This window comes from Lampetra planeri, chromosome 10 (genome assembly GCF_965212315.1).
Source record: "Lampetra planeri chromosome 10, kcLamPlan1.2.h2, whole genome shotgun sequence".
Taxonomy (NCBI): domain Eukaryota; kingdom Metazoa; phylum Chordata; class Hyperoartia; order Petromyzontiformes; family Petromyzontidae; genus Lampetra; species Lampetra planeri.
Window position 1 is genome coordinate 10,947,176 of NC_136116.1, and position 6,425 is coordinate 10,953,600.

The following is a 6,425-nucleotide window of genomic DNA, read 5'->3' on the forward strand; positions in this document are numbered from 1 at the left end:
GCTGAATCGTGCTTGCACCGGTGAGCACCATGCACGGAACGTGTGTTGTAGGCTGCTTCGGGGCTATGCTGTGGGCAGCAGAGGGCAGTGCAACAGATTCCATTATTGTTCTTGGGTTTTTTTGGTAAAGTCACGTAGGTAAAAAATTAAAATTAAAATAAAATAAAAAATCACGACGTTTCGGAGGCACTTTACTTGATACAGCGAGCGTGCTGTGACTGTTCCACCTGAAGACGGAGGCTTGTGTTGCCTCCGAAACGTCGTGATTTTTATTTTATTTTAATTTTAATTTTTTAAAGTAAAGTACTTGATACAGCGAGCGTGCTGTGACTGTTCCACCTGATGGAGGCTTGTGTTGCCTCCGAAACGTCGTGATTTTTTATTTTATTTTCATTAAAAAAAATTTACCTACGTGACTTTACCGAAAAAACCCAAGAATACGAATCCTTGCAGTCACGAAAGCTTCAAATCTAGAAAGATTCCATTATTGTTCTGTACTTCTACGCTGCCCACCTTCACCAACCCAAAGCAGCCAGTGTCGTGAAGTGTTGTCAAGCAACATCTGAGATTTGACAGACATGGGCGGAAGTGAGGCCTTCATTTCGCAATGTAATAGCAAATGTTGCTAAGTACTAAATGTTGACTGAAAACTTTCGTGACTGCATGAATTCATATTCTTTGGTTCTTTCGGTAAAGTCAAGTAGATAGAAAAATAATAATAAAGTGAATAAAAATGAAAATAATCTAAATAATAAAAGAAAAAATAGTAATAATACATCAAAAGAAAGTACTGTATAGCTATATATGTGACCATTAGTCCATGCTACTGAAACCCGAGTTGTATGTATGTATGCACATTGAGCTTCTTTCACGCCGTACGTAGCCAACCGTGCGGTGTGGAGACGCTAATCGGAATCGTTTGACGCGCAGGGATATGACAAACTCGAGAATGTAAATGCCTTGCGCTGCCACGCGCGTGCCGTTCCGTCAGTTCTAGGAGGCGTGCTGTGCGTGTCCCGGCGGAGGAAAGAGGCCTCTCACGAGAGGAACCTGAGCTACTGGAACGAGGCCATCACCCTCGACTATTTCCGGCACGCGGTCCAGCTCCCACAAGACCTGCCCTACGGGACGCACCCCACGGTGAGGGCCGGTTGACCGACGTTCGTTTTGGTTCGCGAAATCTTGGGTGGTCATCGTTGGCTGCAATGTTAAAAATAAATGTGAATTTTATATTTTTCAATAAAAAAAATTTACGATTATTTTTATATATTATATATATAACGATGACCGCGAGTGGATGAAGCATGAAGCAGACTACGGCTGACTATGGCGAGACAAAATTATCTCGTCTGAATGAAGACGCAGGCTGAGATAATTTAGCCGCATTTTGAGCGGCTGCGGTACATTGAGGAAGACTGACAATGGCTCTATATGTGTGCAAGAAACGTTTACCGAATTTAGCGATTTGGTTGACATGTTCTTACTGGGGAGAGGGCGAATTGCAAGCCCCTCGCACCAACATTTAATATATCAGAGTGTCTGACTAAACGGTTGTTTTGTCGACCAGAGAGAGAGAATGACTGAGTAAAATCCACAGGTTTAGGCTCGACTCAAATTGCACGTGTTGTTATCAACGAGGCTATGACGACGACTAGAGTCAAAATTGCTGATTAAATCAACGGTGGTTAGGACCCAAGTTGTTGCAAATATCAGGGCAGATATGTGCCACCGTGCATTATGGCATGGCTTCCCAAAACCCAGGCCTTGGCTTCGCAAATTCCATGCCTAGTGCCACTCCACAGCTTGACTGTGCATACTGTACGCGACTGATAATGCGCAAGGAATTAAAATTTGAACGGGGTGACGTGCAAGCTGAAGTTTGCACAAAAACAACGGTTTATGTCTCATACTTTTCGGGTTGTGCTCACCAAAAGTAATTGAACAATGAGTGTGTTTTTTTTTACTGTCAGCTGATACAGAAGTCACATATTAAGCAACCACACACAAGAGAAAAGTAAAGTGTGTGCGTAAAAGTACACGTATAGCCTTTTGCCAATCCACATTTGGATGGTTTCCCTATACCGTGTACATCGTGGGGGTTATTTGACCATACTTCGCCACGCTCAGTGAGGGTTGGTGAAGGTGGGGAGAATACTCATGGCATATAAGTACAGTACAACGATCGATTTTACTGCCGTAACCTCTGCTGCCCACCCCATCGCTCCACAGTCACCTATGACAACCTGACATGCGTGGTGGTCGCTCATCCGTGGACTATTCAAGCTCAACTCTGCTAATCTTCCGAGATCTCATGAAATCATTCCGGCTGATTTGTTTATAGCCCTACAGTGTGTGATTTGTTTGTTCCGAACATTCACGTCTCGCTGTTCCGTCATGCCAAAAATATATACAATCATACCGAATTCTCATAAGTGTTCATGATTCGTCTGCACAAGGCTTGGTGACATGTGAGTCTAAAAGATTGGGTCCTGAAGCCATGATATTACAGCAAACGCCAAGACTCACACATTGCGTGTGTATGTGTACATGTGGGGAGCGGTCGTGTTTCATTTAGCGTGTGCTGTGCTACGAACCCGGCGACCCGAGTTCGATTACCGCTCACGACCGACACCAGTGACGATTATCAGAACTGGTCCTGGGCCTCCCCTAGGTCGAGTCAGCCTAAAATTAGTGCCCAGTGTGGTGTGTAAACATCGCAACTGGGAAGACAAAGGCAGCCAGGCGTGGGGCTGGCCACAGACCCCCTCGTGTGCCGTGCCGGCCTTCATAGGTGCTCGCTCAGGGGCGGCCACCCGTCCATATAGGCGAACTCGGCAGTCGCCTAGGGCGCCAAGTTAAGTGGGGTGCCAAATTGGATGAAAAAAATAAAAGAAAATACAAATAAAATAACAAATATGTCATTATTTCAATTCCCATGCGCGTACAGTGGGAATATGAATTATAATTAATTTCTCAACATTTCTGAGAATGTATTCACGTAAAAAATTTTATTTACTGCAAAAAAAATACTGAAATATTCTGAAAATTTAGTGTCTCTATTTTATCTGATCTCAGAATAAATGGTTGAAAAGACGGATGGATGGAAAAACCGAATAACGATGCCTCTGTATGAAAAATAATACATTGATACTAGCAAAAAAAAGTCCCATTGTAATTGTGCCTCTGTTTAAAACAATACGCTTGAAAGAAACATTAGACGGAAAGTAGGGGCAAAATGTTTCTCAGTTTACCAAAAACCTCAGCCTAGATCTGCCCTTGGGGTTTGGCGGTGGGGGCGCCGATTACACGGCTCGCCTCGGGCACCAGTTGCTGGCAGCTAGTCTAGGGCCGCCCCTGTGCTCGTTAATTAACAGCTCTCGCCCCAACAGTCTGTCAAGGCTATACATGGGGGTTGCTTGTCTTTGTTTTGTGTGCGTGTGCACATCAGGTGGCAACTATATCGTTGGACGAGATGGCTCTACCAGAGGAAGACGGAGGCCTCACGTTCATCAACACGTTTGCAAAGGGAGTGACGTTCGCGGACGGGCACAGAAGCACGGAGCTGTAAGCTGGACATCGCAGAGCCATCTCGCTTTCCTTCAGGCGCCGTTTCACTTTCATCGCCGCGGAGTCCAAAGTCCTCCGGGGCCAAGTGACGGTCGCCTCCGCTGAGCGGCGAACTTGGCCGGAGGCTATCGCCGCCGCTGTACCGCAGCGGCGTTCACCAAGTTGCTCGCTCGTCGGCCGAGGAGAGGGGAGAGCCGAGGAGCCGCTCCCGCCACGATCGACGCTGGGGGGGGGGGGGGCGGCGCGCTCGACGTCAAATCTGGAAGGAGTGCGCAAGAGGGACTCGGCCTGCAGACGCGAAGCCATATCAGGAGCAATAAGCTATGCACGTCTCGAGGGACGCGCGTCGCTCGCGGTTAGGACCAGGGTCTCGGGCTCGCCGCGGACTCTGCACGTGGTGCGCACACGCGGGGGGGGGGGGGGGGAAGAGGCGTCCACGTGATACGGATTCTGTGACATTGACCCCCTTGTGGCCTTGTGGTTTGACTGTTGAGCTGGGATGGTTTGCGGCACGCGGCCGGGGGGGATTGGGCGCCCCCGGGGTCGATGCTCGCCGCTGCGCGTTATTACGCCCGGCTGCTGGGTCTCTGTCTGTGCGCACAATTGGCGGTGGTTACGTTTAGCGATCAGGCGAGGTTGGAAGTGTGTCAAGAACAGGGCTTGTTGGGGCGTCTGGTAGCAGCAAGTAGGGGAAGCAAATATGACAGAACAACAGCCAGTCCTGCATACTAACGTTCATGAAGTTACTTAGGTAAGAGTGTTTGTCAAGTAAATAAAGGACCTGCTGAGCACTGTTTCTAGATTCCCATACACAAAACCCTTCTTATAGAGCCGATTAGTTTAACACGTAGGCTGATTAGCAGATACATGTATATTTTAAATATCCTCCCATCAGTTTGGACATAATTGCGTCACAGAACTTAAACAGTGACTTTGCACCTGGAAAGTATTTGTTTGGAGACACGATGACAGAGATCGCATCGCAAGTTGTGGTTTAGAGTTGAGGATGCATCTCATTTCACTGGGCTTTACAGCGGAGTCTAGGAATGGTCTTCTCTGTCCCTAAGCTGTTTCTCACCATAACCGTGACTTACAAATATCCCCTTACAGCAAGCTGTTAAATGTAAATATTGTTTTCATAGTGCACATAAGCAGGCATTATATTTCACAGTCCTGCTCTTCAGGGAGATATATGTGTCTGTCACGGTTTGCTGTGATGTATGCAGGCGGCCGAGGTTGAGCAACGGGGAGTATGTCTGCGATCATCGGCTCAAAGTCACGGACATTCTCGATAAAGGGAGCAGGGCCACTCCGTAGGGTGATTAGAGAAGAGGACCCACAGTAGTCGGGGATGCAGGGTTAAGGAAGGTACCGGTACTCAAAGCAACAGATACTCGAAGCAGTAAATCAAAGCCACCAGCCGCCTATTATGAGATAGATGGGTTTCGCAAAGTAAAATTTCAACAAATATTGTAACAAGTGAATGGGCCTGGGGGGGGGGGGGTGATTAATCTAACAATATTTAAGTGTGTGTATGTATGTTGAACTTCTTTCGCACCGTACGTAGCCAAGCGTGCTAATCGGAGGTGCAGGGAAAGACCGACAGACTAAACACAAAAAGCAGTTCTAAAGAAATGAGTTTTCAATCGAGATGATTTAAAAGTGCCATGGCTCCAGCGGCTCCCTAACATCGGAAGAAAGATCGTTCCAGACGGCCGCGGGCAGTCGAGCGCAGCGTCTGTCTCGAGGGAAGTGATGGAGGGGGGCATAGAGGTGTACGTGCGCATCCTGCGTGCGGACGCAGCTCGGTGGAGACGCGACGTGTGGACGGTGGTGACACGGTCGCCGCAGTTTGCCTGAATCCGCGGTGCCGTGTGAGGAACCATTCTTTTCTGTTCACGTCTGTGCCAAAATTTTCCGTGAAGTTTCTCTCTTCTTCTTCTTCTTCATTTCAACTCCCATCTCATTTGCTCCACTCAGTACGTGTTTTACTGAATAATACAACTCATAATTATAACGTTACAGTATTAATAAAAAAGAGGAACATGTTCAGAGTCGGTAATATGATGTTTTCTATGGATAAAATTGTATGTTTGTGCTTAAACTGGCAGTGGTGTGTCTCTTTGGTTGTTTTTTTTTTTATTCAAAGGAAAGACATGAAACATCACAGCAATGTTCACTGCACGCAATCCTACACAAGGCACGCAGCACAAGTCTGGACTCTCTGCTAACTGCCATACAATTTGTAGAAAAACACACATTAATGTTCTTTACATTTTACATGAATGTGGATATTAAGATTTACATTTTACTGGTAGGAACCTCCTGGTTCCACCAGCCCACAGGGGATTATTGTGTCCGTCGTGCAGGGAGGAGCTGGAGGGGAGGGGCTGGGTGGGGAGGGGAGGGTGGGGAGGGGCTGGGTCGGGAGGGTGGGGCAGGGTGGGGAGGGGAGGGTGGGGAGGGGCTGGGTGGGGAGGGTGGGGAGGGGCTGGATGGGGAGGGTGGGGAGGGGCTGGATGGGGAGGGGCTGGGTGGGGAGGGTGGGGCTGGGTGGGGGGTGGGAGGGGTGGGGAGGGGAGGGGCTGGTCACCCCGTGGTGCCCTTATAAAACTCAACGTTTAACCTACTCACGCCGGCTTGTGCCCGCCCTCACAGTCGGGCATATTTGCGGAATACACCACGCCGCCGTTGGCCCTGGCCATTGACCGAGCAACCCAACGTTCCTACTAGCTCCCTCCGCAGGAATGTGTTATGCTTCAGTGAACCTCGTTTTAAAAAATGAGTTCTTCGGAAAATGAAGGACAGTCAGCCAAAACGCCTGGATCTTTTATCCCCTCTGTGATAATTTTTAAAAC